The 13507-nt window shown below is 33.5% G+C and overlaps 1 long non-coding RNA gene across 1 annotated transcript in view; it reads right to left on the reverse strand.

Annotated features, from left to right (window-relative positions):
* The window catches only part of LOC117283442, a 28182-nt gene extending 15342 nt beyond the window's left edge, over positions 1-12840 (reverse strand). The window contains exons 1-2 of the long non-coding RNA XR_004514439.1: positions 12763-12840; positions 5173-5346 (exon numbers count right to left, since the gene is read on the reverse strand). This is a non-coding gene — a long non-coding RNA (uncharacterized LOC117283442). The remainder of the gene's footprint in view (positions 1-5172; positions 5347-12762) is intronic.
* Positions 12841-13507: the final 667 nt, after the last annotated feature.

Consider the following 13507-nt stretch of genomic DNA (forward strand, 5'->3'; position numbering starts at 1 on the left):
CTCCATTCTAATTTATGTTCAATGTTTTAGTTGGGTTCCAGCCATCCACTGTTAATTCTCCAAATTTCTACCAGCAAAGCTGTAATGCATTAGATGATCAATGATATTGACCTCCAAGTTCTACTTTGAGGGACAACGTGAATTGTTAAGTTACTCACCAAGATCTGAACTATAAAACAAAACTCAGTAGAGCAAGTGGCAACTTAGGGTCAGGAAGGCAGTAGGGAATGGATGACACACTATGAATAAGGATAAAAGACACTGCTGCAATCTTTAATTTTCAATTTTGTTGGATTTTGAACCACTACTGTTATTTGTGAGTGGTTATGTTCCCCCAAATCCTTTGTAGAGAAGTGAAGGTAGAGATTTAAAACTTATTAGCATATAGATTGTGGTTTAAATAGCAAATCTTTACATATGAAGAAAGGATAAAGTAGAGCAAAGTGACAGAAGATTCACTGATGGTTATAGAAAGAGAAATGTACAGTGACAGTAAGCTCTCAAGTCTCAGGAATGTGGGAGAAGCAGCATGAAACTGTTCTTATCAATTCCAAGAAACAAGAGAGCATCAAATAGCAATCAAGACCATCCAAATATCATGTAGTCTAGTGAGATGAAAAATGTCAATTCTTTTGCAACACATTTACTTCTCAATAGAAAAATCGTGAAAATATTTTTACATCAGTATAAGCCAATAGGATTGTTAAAACGAACATGCCCTTTTTCAACACTAATATACAAATACACACATGTATGTGCATTCATAGTCTGTGATTGTGAAAGACATTATCATACCTGTCAAAGTGTTGTCCATCAAGCAGAGCTATCATAACACAGTGTATCAGAAAATAAATATTTAGAAAATTTGAAAATCATCATGAAGACTATGGAGGAATTAAACTAGATAATACAATAGAAAAAATACATTACTAAATTATATTTTATATAAAACTTTGTGTTTTAAAAGCACTTTTACAAATACTTCTATACTGATAGTACATACCAAAAGTATGTTTGTTGAATTAGTAATAATATAAAAAATTATTTACAGAGAAAATAGGGAGAAATAGAAGTAAATGCACATAAAAGCTCTGGACTAGAACTGCTTTTTATGGTTTTAGCTGTCAATATGTTGTTTTTGTAGGAATGTAAGAAAGAGATCGAGGGGAATGGAAGGGTGTAAAGTACTTACCTTGTCCTTTTTAGGTTTTTTTGTTAACTTGTGAAGCCACATCTACCTTATTACCAACATTTTAATACTTTAACATTCATTATTAAGTTAGACATACTTTGGGGCTAGGGATTTAGCTCAGTGGTTCCGCTGCCTGCCTCGCAAGCACAAGGACTCAAGTCTGATCCCCAGTACCAAAAAAAAAAAAAAGTTACACATATTTTATCTAGCACTAATATGTGGTATGGGTAATATTATAAATATGAAGTCTGTAGGAAATAATGTCATAATATAACAAATATATAAAAATATCTCCACCACTTGCCTTAATGTTACCACCTTGAAATGCTACATTAATTAAATAAATGTGCATGTATAGAAATATAATTGGTTTCCTTGATTTTTGTGTATAATTTATATCTAAAACCATGAATTTTATATACATTATGTATAAGTATATAGACACAAAAGAATTCAAGAAATTATTTCATAATAACTTGCATTCTTGATAATAAAATTGTTAAATAAATTTTTATCCATTAACTAGACTACAAAAAACTAAATTTTCAATAAAAAGTATTTAATTTGGAATGTAATTACAGAAAATACTAAAGGAAGGCATATACAACATTTGTGCATCGATAAAGTGCTGTAAAATTGATCATTCTCTCAAGATTTATATAATCCATGGAAATGATAATGAAAGCCACTTTACCGCACATCAAACACATAAAAAAATACACACAGACTGAAGGTCTACAATGAAAAAAGAATTGAGAAAATTGCGTACACAATTTTTCTATAATATCAAATTTGGAAAAAGTCTCAGAGTCATACCATAAAGGGATACATTGATATATTTAATGACGTGAAAATTTTAAGACAAATTTAGCACCCTTTCTGAAGCGGTTCTGAAAGCCTTGTTTCATGAGTGACATTATAAACTGAGTTAAAAAATACAGTGACTGCTGCCGCCACGGGAGACGCCGGCTCATACAAACATCACAGTGCATCCTCACCCACCTTAGTCACAGGATCTGGCACCGTGGAACCTCTGGATCTTCCCTGAAGTCAAAATGACCGTGAAAAGTAAAGGTCTGCAATAGATTCAGGGCCCTGAGGCAGCCATGACAGCAAAACTGCACATACTCCTGAAAGAGAACTTCCGGAACTGCTTCAGAAAACGGCAAGACGATGGGGTAGATGCGTCCGTACCGAGGAGGAGGAGCATGGAGAGCAAGCGGGAGCACGTCAAGGGGCACATTCATGGCAATGTGTCTTTCACTGTAATAATTTTTAATCAAGTATTCACTGTATTTTTCTATGACAACTTGTCTGAGAAATTTGTTGAAGCCATTGTAAAGCCAGCAAACATGAAATGTACTCAAATCACTGGAAATTAGAGAAATGCGATTCAAAGAAAATATTATGTGGTTTCTCATGAAGATATTTTAGCAAAATTAACATTTACGGAATTTTATAACAAGAGTGGTTGCGGGATTGAAAAAGTTTATTCATATAGGTCTTGAGGATGTAATTTTAAAGATATTTGCAGAAAATGTGGGCAGTCAAGTAAATTTGAAGAGGTTTATATTTATTAGACAGAAAGCATCACCAAACATATTTTCTAGAATCTTGCACATGTAGGCAAGAAGACAGACAACAAATATTTCTTCATTATTGTTTGAAATTGTAAAAGAATTTATTCACATTCTGAAATACCCTTACAAAGTATATAAAATCACTTAAATAGAGCTGTGTGAAATGCATAAATAATTATAAAAATATTTGGACAAACATTGAAATGCCAGAAGAACATGCTTACTGTTATGTTTTCTGTATTTTAGAGTAATTATGAACCGATATTTTTGTGCATCCATAAATATAGAAGACATATAAGAGAGTTAAAAATTAATGGAAAAATAATATCTACTAAAAGTAATAATTGATACTTTTGGGAAAGTATTAATAATTTTTGGAAAGGCTTGAGCAATTATAGTCATATTTGTGTTGTCTTTCTTAGACAAGTTCTCACCAAGTTGCTAAATTGCCTAGGCTGGTCTTGGATTTGCTATGCTCCTGCTTCAGCCTCCCAGAGTAGTAGGATTACAGCTTTGTGCCACAACACCCATGTTCCATTTGTATGCTGCAGTACATAAAATGTCTATCTGTGACACATATAGTAAAATTTTAATCTGCACTAACCATGGAAACATTATGGATTTCTCTATTCTAAGTTAATTTATATTTGCAAATTTCACAATTAAATTCCATACACACATTCATGTGATAACATCACAGTATACTTCAATGTAATAAAAACTGCAAGACATTTAGTTTCCATGCTTTCTCATCTTTCTCTGAGGTCTCTGTGTTATAATCACATGATATTTGCTATGAGCATCTCTTACTTTTTATTTACCTCTATCTGAGGTAAAACTACAACACAAATGTTAACACGTGTTTGATATAAACAGGTGATGGCTCAGACATCTCAGGTACTTTATGTCCTTGAATATGAAGATTTGGGAGGTGACGTAGAATGTTAGTGAGTCTGACTGTGATCCTAGCACTCCAGAGGCTGAGGAAGCAGAGACACAGCAATTTAATGAGACCCGCAAAGTAAAACAATGAAAAAAAAAAGGATTGGGAATGTACCTCAGTGAAAATCCCTGGGTTCATTCTCCAGTAATAGGGGACAAAAAGAAAGAAAGAGGAAAACAAAAGACCTGTTAGCACCTTTTACTATTTGGTTGTGAATAGAGACATTAACAGGAATTTCGTGTAACAAAAACCAACAGACTCTATGACTTACCGGCCTGTGTTTCTTGTAGTTTCTATTGTGCTCAGCACAGTGCCCAGCACACATCAGGAGTTTTCATATACAAATTAATATTTACTTGTCCTCCTGGAGGTGGTAGGAATCACACAGTAAATGAGAGACTCACCATAATCCAAAAAGCACCTATCATTGTTCTTTTATAAAGAAAAACTTCAGAGGTCAAAAAGTAGTGGTTTACCGGAGTTATTACAGACCAACGGGGGGGGGGGGAAGGGGAGAAAGCGGAAGTAACATGACTTATCATCTGGTTCATGACCTCTGACGATAAAGAGGTGTGAGCCAGGGAAAGACAAATAACTGCGTGAACAGAAAGCAGAAGTATTACTGAGGTGTGACAGACAATGTTTCGTGTTTCTGTGATGTTATATTTCATACAGTATTCCATTTCTGGGGAAAAATTGAGTGGGTTTACTTTCCAAATTTAGGCGAAGCCACATGACTTCCATGTGTTCAGCATCGACTTTATGTTCTCGCCATCATATCCTGACACATTGACTGAATTTGATGTCTCTGTGAGTCACTGCATAAATGGTTTTAACCTTTCCTTATTATAAGAAATGGTTATTTTGGGTTGCCTATATTACCTCTTCATCTTTTTTTGGGACACAGTAACATAGAAAAGGAGACAGTGACTTATGTGCCTTAAAAATAAGGGCACAAAAGATTGAAACAGAACATTCTGTGATTTAACCAGAATGAAATGCAGGTGAATATTTTTAAACTAGGACATAACCTCAGATTAACTTTTGTGACCATTTCCTGGTGTTGAGGACTCTTAAAGAAAAAGTTATGTTCTTAATGATTACCACTGTACTGTTTGTATTTGAATTTGGATCTTGGCACTGACAATTTATTTTCAGAACAAAGCCCGTGCTGTTTAAATCAAGCGTGGAAATGCAGATAACTTTTTGACAATTGCACTTTAAAGCTATTTAGAACAAAATTAAAGAGTAGGCTTTCTTCCTAATGCCTCTATACTAGTCAGCATTACCGCTTCTCAAATAATATATTCTTTGCACAGTAGAACTCTGTGTGCGTCTGTGTGTTGGAATGAGGAGAGTATGTGTTTGGATACAGCTGGGAAAGGGAGAATTTCACTTTTGACAGGAAAGAAACAGCAACTACATCTGCGAAGTTTCTGTTTCTATAAAAAGAATACCTGCTAGCCTGCTGACATGAGGCAGACTCAACTGCAATGTTGAAAGATTAAGGCCAGCTGGTGTTTTTCCAGTTGATTTGCATTTCTGGAGCTCAAGGTGATCCCCCTGTATCTTTAAAGGATGTCGATGACTCAAAAAGTTGGCATCTTCTGAGGATGCTGATGCTACCTCTTCTGGAGACATAAAAAATCAAGTCGGAGAGAAGCACAAATAGAAATGATTAACATCAAAGTGGTTAATTTGCAATAATTGCTATATGCATGTTTATCATGTTGATTAAGTCTATTTATAAAGGTCCTAAGTATAATCTATATCCTGAAATTGTGTGGGAAAGGTGCAGGAATGCACAGAAAGAAATTACATCCCTATGTTGGAGATAAAGAAACTGTTCAATTAAATGAAAAAGAAATTGGCCATAAAAATTAGATTGGATTAAGCAAAACAAACTTCATAAGCCTATCAGGCAAAATATCACTGGTCATATCTTATACATAAAATAATTATTGACCACTTCTCTTTTATTTATCTTCCCTTCTTCTACTCTGCGTGCCCAATACCACAACCACCAACTTGAGGCCTCAACTCCCCTGCTGTTCAATTTACAAGTCCAAGTAAATGCATTGTGAACCATAGGCATAAGTTCTCAAAACTTATACATGCTATTAGTTACAGGGTGACCCGTGCTTAATGTATTTTTTCCCTGTCTACTCTTTCAGACAAATTAATTTATTTGAATATTTTTGAAAATTTAATTATGTTCATTGTACTCAAGAAGCCTTACATCTTCCCATAAATTCTGCAAAATATCAAAATAATTTTAATTTTAATATATGTATTGAAACACATTGGACCAAGTATAACAATGTGGAGATAAAATTAAAAATTATTTCTTAAAAGGTTTTTGAAAGTAGCATCATTATTGAAATTAGTACAAATAATCTTGTATTAAACTTCAAAGCCCTTGATTTGAAATAAAAATGATTTCCATAAAATTGATCTGTGTTCACTTTAATGAAGTAATGTACATTTTAAAGGACATGAGTAACAAAATTTTATTTGCCTAAGGTTCTGGTATCATTAGTTAGGAAATTACAGAATATATTTTTTACCTTTTCTGAATATGCTTAATTTAATAACTGAAGGATGGAAGATATACAATAGAGATCAGGTAGACAGACAAGGGTGTTGGTGACTTTTTTTTCCTCTCAGCAACTTACTTCTATCAACTAATGTTCCTTGCCTAGAAATTGAAATATTTAACAACAACGTTGCCCATCTGACACTTACTTATTCTTCAGCCTCTCCACATTGGAGTATTGTATATTGTTTGCACAGAAAAAGATGAATTAAATTGACTTCCATTTGGAGAACTTAATCTATCTTTTAGTCAGTGTCTTATCAATGAACAAAGTGTTTTTTGACTCCCTACAGTCTTCTGAAGTCCTCAAATGCCACAAATTCTATCAAATTTATGGAATTCTCACTATGTAAATCATGATGGGAAATAAATATAGCCTTTGAATATGCTATAGAAATATTTTACTAGCAATTTTCCCATGAATTTAGATATCTTTGACCTAAAAATTACTTTATAAATCTACAGATTGGTGAAGCAGTTGCAAAAGTGAATTAAGTCAAATTTTTAAAACATTTTAAATGAGATATAATTTTGATGAGTTAAATACTTTAGGAAGAATTTTTTAAAGAAAAATACTCTAAACCTGTTAAATATGCCAAATATAAATGCATGGATTTAGATCTTTTAAAGCAATGCTTTTAAATACAATCAATGTTGAAATTTCAAAAAGTATACCCTATATGTATAGCTCAGTAGAAACAACAAAGAAAAGTATCAGCTCTAATTAAAATTCAATTTTGTATGATTTAAGGTCATTTCAGAATATAGTGTTTAAAATGACTTTATAATATCATGGCAAATTTAATGTCAGATATAATAATAATTAATTAACCTAGTTTGACATAAAGTTCATAATCTTAATAGATAAAATCTACTCACCTGATTCAAAAATCAAGTAAAATATGCAAATGAAAGATTATTTATTTTAGTAGCTATTTAGTTGGTATGAGAACTTCCTTCACATATTAATGTGTTAGTGAGCTATCTGCTAAAAGAGTGAATCTCATCTCAGGAAAGTAAATTGGAAATAATTTAATTTATAATAAGAATAAAGATGCAATAGATAAATTTATGCAACATCTGTTGTGGGTTTTAGACTATGATTGATGTGAATAATCATGTATTATTGTAGAGTCACATTTATTATATCTGAAATATTAATAAGGTACTTGAGGTCTTTTTAAGAGTTGCCTTGTAACAACCTCTAAACAGACTTATTTGAAGATCTATTGACTCAGAAGGAAAATAACTTAAAAGGCAAACCTGAGTCTATATTGTTCCTAAGTAGTAACTTGGAAGTTAATATACACTCAATAAAACCATGATTTCCTGCAATATAAAATCTAGCCAAGTAATCATATGATTATTTTATGTACTAGTGACCTATTTTAAATCAAATATATGTAAATGTGTTTTAAGGGATGTATAAAACTAAAGAAGATTGCTGAGAACAAAGGATTTAACGGTTATTGAAGAACCATTTTTGTTTATTAGGTGAATAGAAATATTAAAAATACCATTAATATATACTGTTTAAAAATTGAACAGGGGAATATTCTGTAGCTCTCTAGTGTAATGGGAACAAGGAAAATGGCTACAGAATTAGTCGTGAATAACAATTACTCCACTGTGTAAGCTTAGAGAAGTTAAACCTGACTCAGTTTCAATTTGGTCATTTATTACATGGAATGAGAGCAATGCCTCATAAAGCTGTGAGGACAAAATTAGACAAAAACAAAAAGCGGTTACCAGAATGTTAGCAAAATAATAGGTACTTCATAAATTTAAATTTCTAAAAAATTTAACAATATTAGATAGTATTATGTATTTTTACTGGTAGATATTCTTAATTGCAAACAAGATGTATATTAATGATAGATTAAGAGCTAAAGAAATTGATAGTACTATGTGATTTCATTTATGGCCTGATGTTACCAAACAATGGGAAGATACAATATAGAATTAGAAAACAATAAAATTCCTAGGGTAAAAAATAATTGTTAGAATATTCTTTTAATTTAATAACCTGATAGTGGCAATGGCATTGTTGAAAATTGTGACATAGTGAAAAGCTTCGGTAAAGTTATCATACACTTTCAGGTAACCAAAGTTTTAGAAAAGAGAATTTTCAATTTGAAACTGAAAAGGAATTGTATCTATACTTGCAAAGCAGGAAAATTTGGCTTTAACATTTATTTGTTAGTGAATATACACTGGCATTGAGTACATAGAGGTTTACATTATGTGCTGTTCCTTCTAAATTGTATAATTATATAGTTTCCTCCAGAAAGAATTTCTTCACTTGCCTCCTTCAATTTATTTTTTGAAGTTTTAATTGAGGAGAAATCTCAAAACAGTGAAATGTGCAGATCTTAAATGTAAAATTTGATGAATTTTGAAAATACCTGTACCACTGTGACCAATACTTTGTTTATACACTGCAGAATATTTCTTCCCCCAAAACAGGTTAGCTGTGGGTCTGTCTACTGAATCCCCATATCCCATAGCTAATGCTTGAACTGCTTTTTTATAACATATTTAATTGATCTCATTTGATGTATAAAACAAGAATCAAAGAATATGTACTTAATTGATCTAATTGATAAGAGAAATATACTGAACTTGAATAGATTATAATCATGTCCAGATAGCAAACTTCCTTAATAAATTTAGCAGGAGAAAATATGTTTTTGAATAACACAAAGATTAAACTGGAAATCAATAATTTAAAATAAAAAATTATCCAAATATTTGGATATGACACAACCTACACTTAAATAAGTGCTATGTTAATGAAGTTTTAAGAAATATCAAAAATAATATTTTAAAATGAATAAAACTCGGTATTTTGCAAAATGTATGGGATGCCTCAAAACTTGGAAATGTTTTTACTAGGGGAATAAAAGTGTTACAGAAATGAAATGAGAGCCATTTTTCCAGATGAGCTCATTAAATTATTATTTATTTTAACCTTCTGCCAAGTGGATTACATTGAACAAGAGGAAAAACTCAGGCATTTAGGATATGAAGTACAGGAGTGAAATAAATTGAATCAACCCATTTCATTCTTGAGAAACACAGGCTCATTGAAGAACATGTGCGTAGCCATTTATGACATTTCTTTACTGTTATGAATAAGCTTTCTTCCTAAATTAGAGTTAATGCCTAAGAAGTCAAGATGAATAGAACTGCTGAGGTATACATTGTCCTAGCGAGACTCTTTCTTGTCAGAATGTCTCTTTGTGATGAGTTTTGTTTATGAGGATGGCAGAGCTGTGAATTTCTTTGATGTGGTTAAATTTCATCAACTCAGAATAAAATACTTTAGTCTATCATTGTCATTAATGATCAAACCCTCCTTCTCTCTCTCTCTCTCTCTCTCTCTCTCTCTCTATATATATATATATACATATATATATATATACGAAGTATTATTTTTCTTTTCTTTTCACTTGCTTTGTAGACAGGGAAGACCACCCATATTTCCAGGAATCTCCACCAGGGGAATCTGAGTAGATTGTGGCATTCAACTTTCAGGCCAAGTCTTCCAAGAAGTGCGCCCATTCCACATTGTCTTTGCTGTTCTGCTGGTGGAAGAAGCGTAGAGAATCCAGGGAATTATAAAGTTGAAGCGATTTCTGTCCTGAACACCTGAGTGAACATCACTCACCAACTAGGAAAACTTTATTAGTCCTTCCAATGTAGCAACCACCAAAATGGCACTAACAGGATTACCCTACCTATATAATTACTCCATATATAAATGCACTGGGTTAACAGAGATAAGATCACCTCACTGACATCAGCATTAGAACGTATATTTTGAATTTGAGCAAGAAGTTGAAATCTCTTTCACAATTTAAGGAAGTGTGATTAAATCAAAACACAACTATTTACTTCTGATATGTGACCTGAATAGACTTGTTAATTATATGCAATCAAATTATGAAGTGAGCAAGCTAATTATAAACAATTTAATGCAGATGTTCAACTAAGAATATGGCAGGATCTCAGTTTCCATAAGGACTCAAAATATAACCAATATTAAATTTTTAAAACACCCTGTTTATGTGATAAACCACAAATAGTGCTTTTTTTTTTCAGTCCCTCCCTTCAGGATTTTATTAAAACAGCCCAAAGAATATAGAAAATAATTCTGAAAACATTGCAATGTTTTCAATAAAGAATTGCACTAGAAATGACAGAACTCTCAAGATAATTACAGAATAAAGAGTGCAATCAAACCAAACTCAGGAGAGTAGGGAAATCAGATTTATAATATCCATTCCTCTAGAAAACATGTGACCTCTAAAACTATTGTGGAAGGTCCTAGCTGACCTTACACAGTGAGAGCTGGAAATGGCACAAACCTTCAAGGACACAGTTTGGGATTTTCTTACATATTCAGTGAGAGGATTTTGAAGCCGTGACACATGTATATAAAACACATATGATTATTTGTATTGAGAAACTTATAATCACTAATCAATGTCAGTAGAAGAGACTATTTAGACTAAACCAGCCAAATAAAGAGGAGTGCTAGTAAAGCTAGAGAATACTGTCAAGAAATTTTGGAAAATACACGTGGATCCTCAAGTCAGACCAGCCTCACATACAAAGAACATGGGTTATAATCAGAATTTTAGTTTTAATTTATGGCCAAAGTCTTGAGTTATGTCCCCAATTCCCATCCCATGACAGAGAAGCAAATGTAAGCGTACATGTCAGTCTGAGCCCACATGCTCCTGTTTGTGGAGGTGATTTCATCAGTGCTCTATATAATCACTAGAATTATTGCTATCAGATTGGCCACAAAAAAAGCTGGAAAAGACGCTAAAAGAGGAAGGGAAGGTAAAGAAAACAGTCACAATAGAAAAGAAAAAAAAATTGTGGAGAAATATGAAAATGGAGTTCATGTAACCATTCTCACTAATATGTACAGCATGTCGAAACCCTCCATCTCAACAATCTTAGAGGAAAATATTTATAGAAGGAAGCTAGTGTTGCTAAAGGAGCTCCTCAAATTAGTAGGTCACAATCCACAGTGTTAGACAAAGTTGAAAGGATATTATAAGTGTACATAAATGAAAGGCTGATGGCAGGTTGTAGCCCATTTTAGTCTATAATTTATGCAAAAGCTAGCAGATCTCCTAAAGAACAATTAATCAATGAGTAATAATGGTGAAACATTTCGTGCCAGTGAAGAGTGGTTTCACCATTTTAAAGAAAGAACTGGGGTTCCATAGCATAATTAGGCAGGTGAAGCAGCTAGTATGGATACAAGGGCTGGTGAAAATTACACACATCTCTTTGAAATGAGGATGACAGTAAATGGCTTTTGCTCTCATCAAGTTTTCAACTGCAATGAAACTGGTCTTTTGTGGAAGAAAATGCCCAGGAGACCATAAATTACCCAGGAAAAGAAGAAAACACCAGGCCACAAGCCCATGAAGGATAGGCTAACTTTATTGCTATGTGCCAGTGAAAAATAAAGATGAAACTCATTTGGTTTATCACTCTAAGGCCCCTGGAGTGTTCATAAAACATGAAGTCATAAAGATTAGACTGGAGGTTATGTGGAGATCTAATGCAAAATCTTGGTAATAAGTACATTTTCTTGAGTAGATCAGGGAGGCTTTCTATCCTATTGTAAAGAAATATCTCGAGCACAAAAGTTTACCACTCAAAGATCTTCTCATCATGGACAATTCTCCTGCTCACCTATGAGATCTGGAAGAAGAACTGGCTGAAGAATTCTCATAGCTTTCAGTTGAGTTCCTCTCATCTAATACAACTCCTTTACTGAAGCCAATGAACTAGCAGTTTATAGTAACTTTAAGAAGCTATACACCAAGGAAGCATTCCTGGAGGACTTCCATATGGTTTCAGATCCAACTCTGGAAAGCACCTTACAACATCCTTTCCTGTGTGGGGTTAATTGAGAAATATTGGGCCAATGTCTCTCTAAGGACACTGAGATCTTCCGGGAAGGAAGCATTCCTAAATGTATACAGAAGAGAGACTTTGAAGGTTGTATATATGAGCCTGAGCCTTTAATTAACTCTGTGGTTGATGACATTGCCACTATAGCAGAGTCCATAGGCTTGCAGGTACACAGTAGTGATGTTGAGGAACTTGGGGAGGAACACTCAGAGGAATTGTTCACAGAGGGACTTTGGCAACTTCTTACTGAACAACAGAGAAGGGCCGCTGAGGGGCTTTCACAAGCAGAGTAGGAGCGTCAACAATTACTGCAGCAAAGTTCTTCTGAAATGAAGGAAATCCAAAAAAAAAAAAATTGACAGAGAAGATCCACGCAAACAGAGAAAAAGCCAATCATTGTATCCACTTGCTTACGACAATGGCGCGTCATACTACAGAGGAGTGTAAAGAAAAGACAGAAACGGACAATCTTAGACCAGTTTTTAGTTCTGAAAACGTTGACACCTACTGAGCTAAAAGCAGGTCCGAGTGGGCTGCAGACTCTTCCAAGGAGAGAAAGGACGGTAGAGAGCCAGATTCCTGATGTTCTTGTTGAAAGGGACTCTCCTTCCAAACAAAAATACCTTCTATTTCATCCTCCCTGCAAGCCAAAGATGTCAACTTGAGTTGTGAATACAATATGAAATTGCTGTTTCTGATAAACTAGGAACATCTTATAACTATTTTATGAGTACACTAGAAAAATTATTAGTGTTTCTGGTAATTTACACACATTATACAATCTTTTATTATGAAAAGTTTAGTTAAGGGGTGCTTTGAGAAGGTCAGAATCCATTATGGGTATTTCCATTATTTCTTATGGGAAGGGTAGTCTTGACTTAAAAGCAACTTGAGTTACAACAAGCCCTTGCCAATGAATTGAGTTTGTAAGCCAAGGGTACACTGTATTCACTTTCACTTGATTTTCCCATGGTTGGCTAGCAGTGCTTGAATGTTTCAGTATTTATGATGTGCAAGATAAAAAAAAAAAAAAAGATAGAGACTAAATTAAGGAAAAAATCAAAGAGGTCAGAAGCATCATGAAAGAGACCAGCTGTGATTTTTATATGGTCCCAAACTAAACAGAATGTCTGTCAGAAGTTGAACATTGGCAGACCTATTATAGCCCTCATCTGTAGAAAGCAACACAGTAATGAAATTCATATACTAGTATTCAATAGCTAAGGAACTCTTCATAGGTTTATTGTTGATCT

This window comes from Fukomys damarensis, unplaced genomic scaffold, assembly GCF_012274545.1.
Source record: "Fukomys damarensis isolate Sample0158 unplaced genomic scaffold, DMR_v1.0_HiC HiC_scaffold_26, whole genome shotgun sequence".
In the NCBI taxonomy this organism is placed as follows: Eukaryota; Metazoa; Chordata; class Mammalia; order Rodentia; family Bathyergidae; genus Fukomys; species Fukomys damarensis.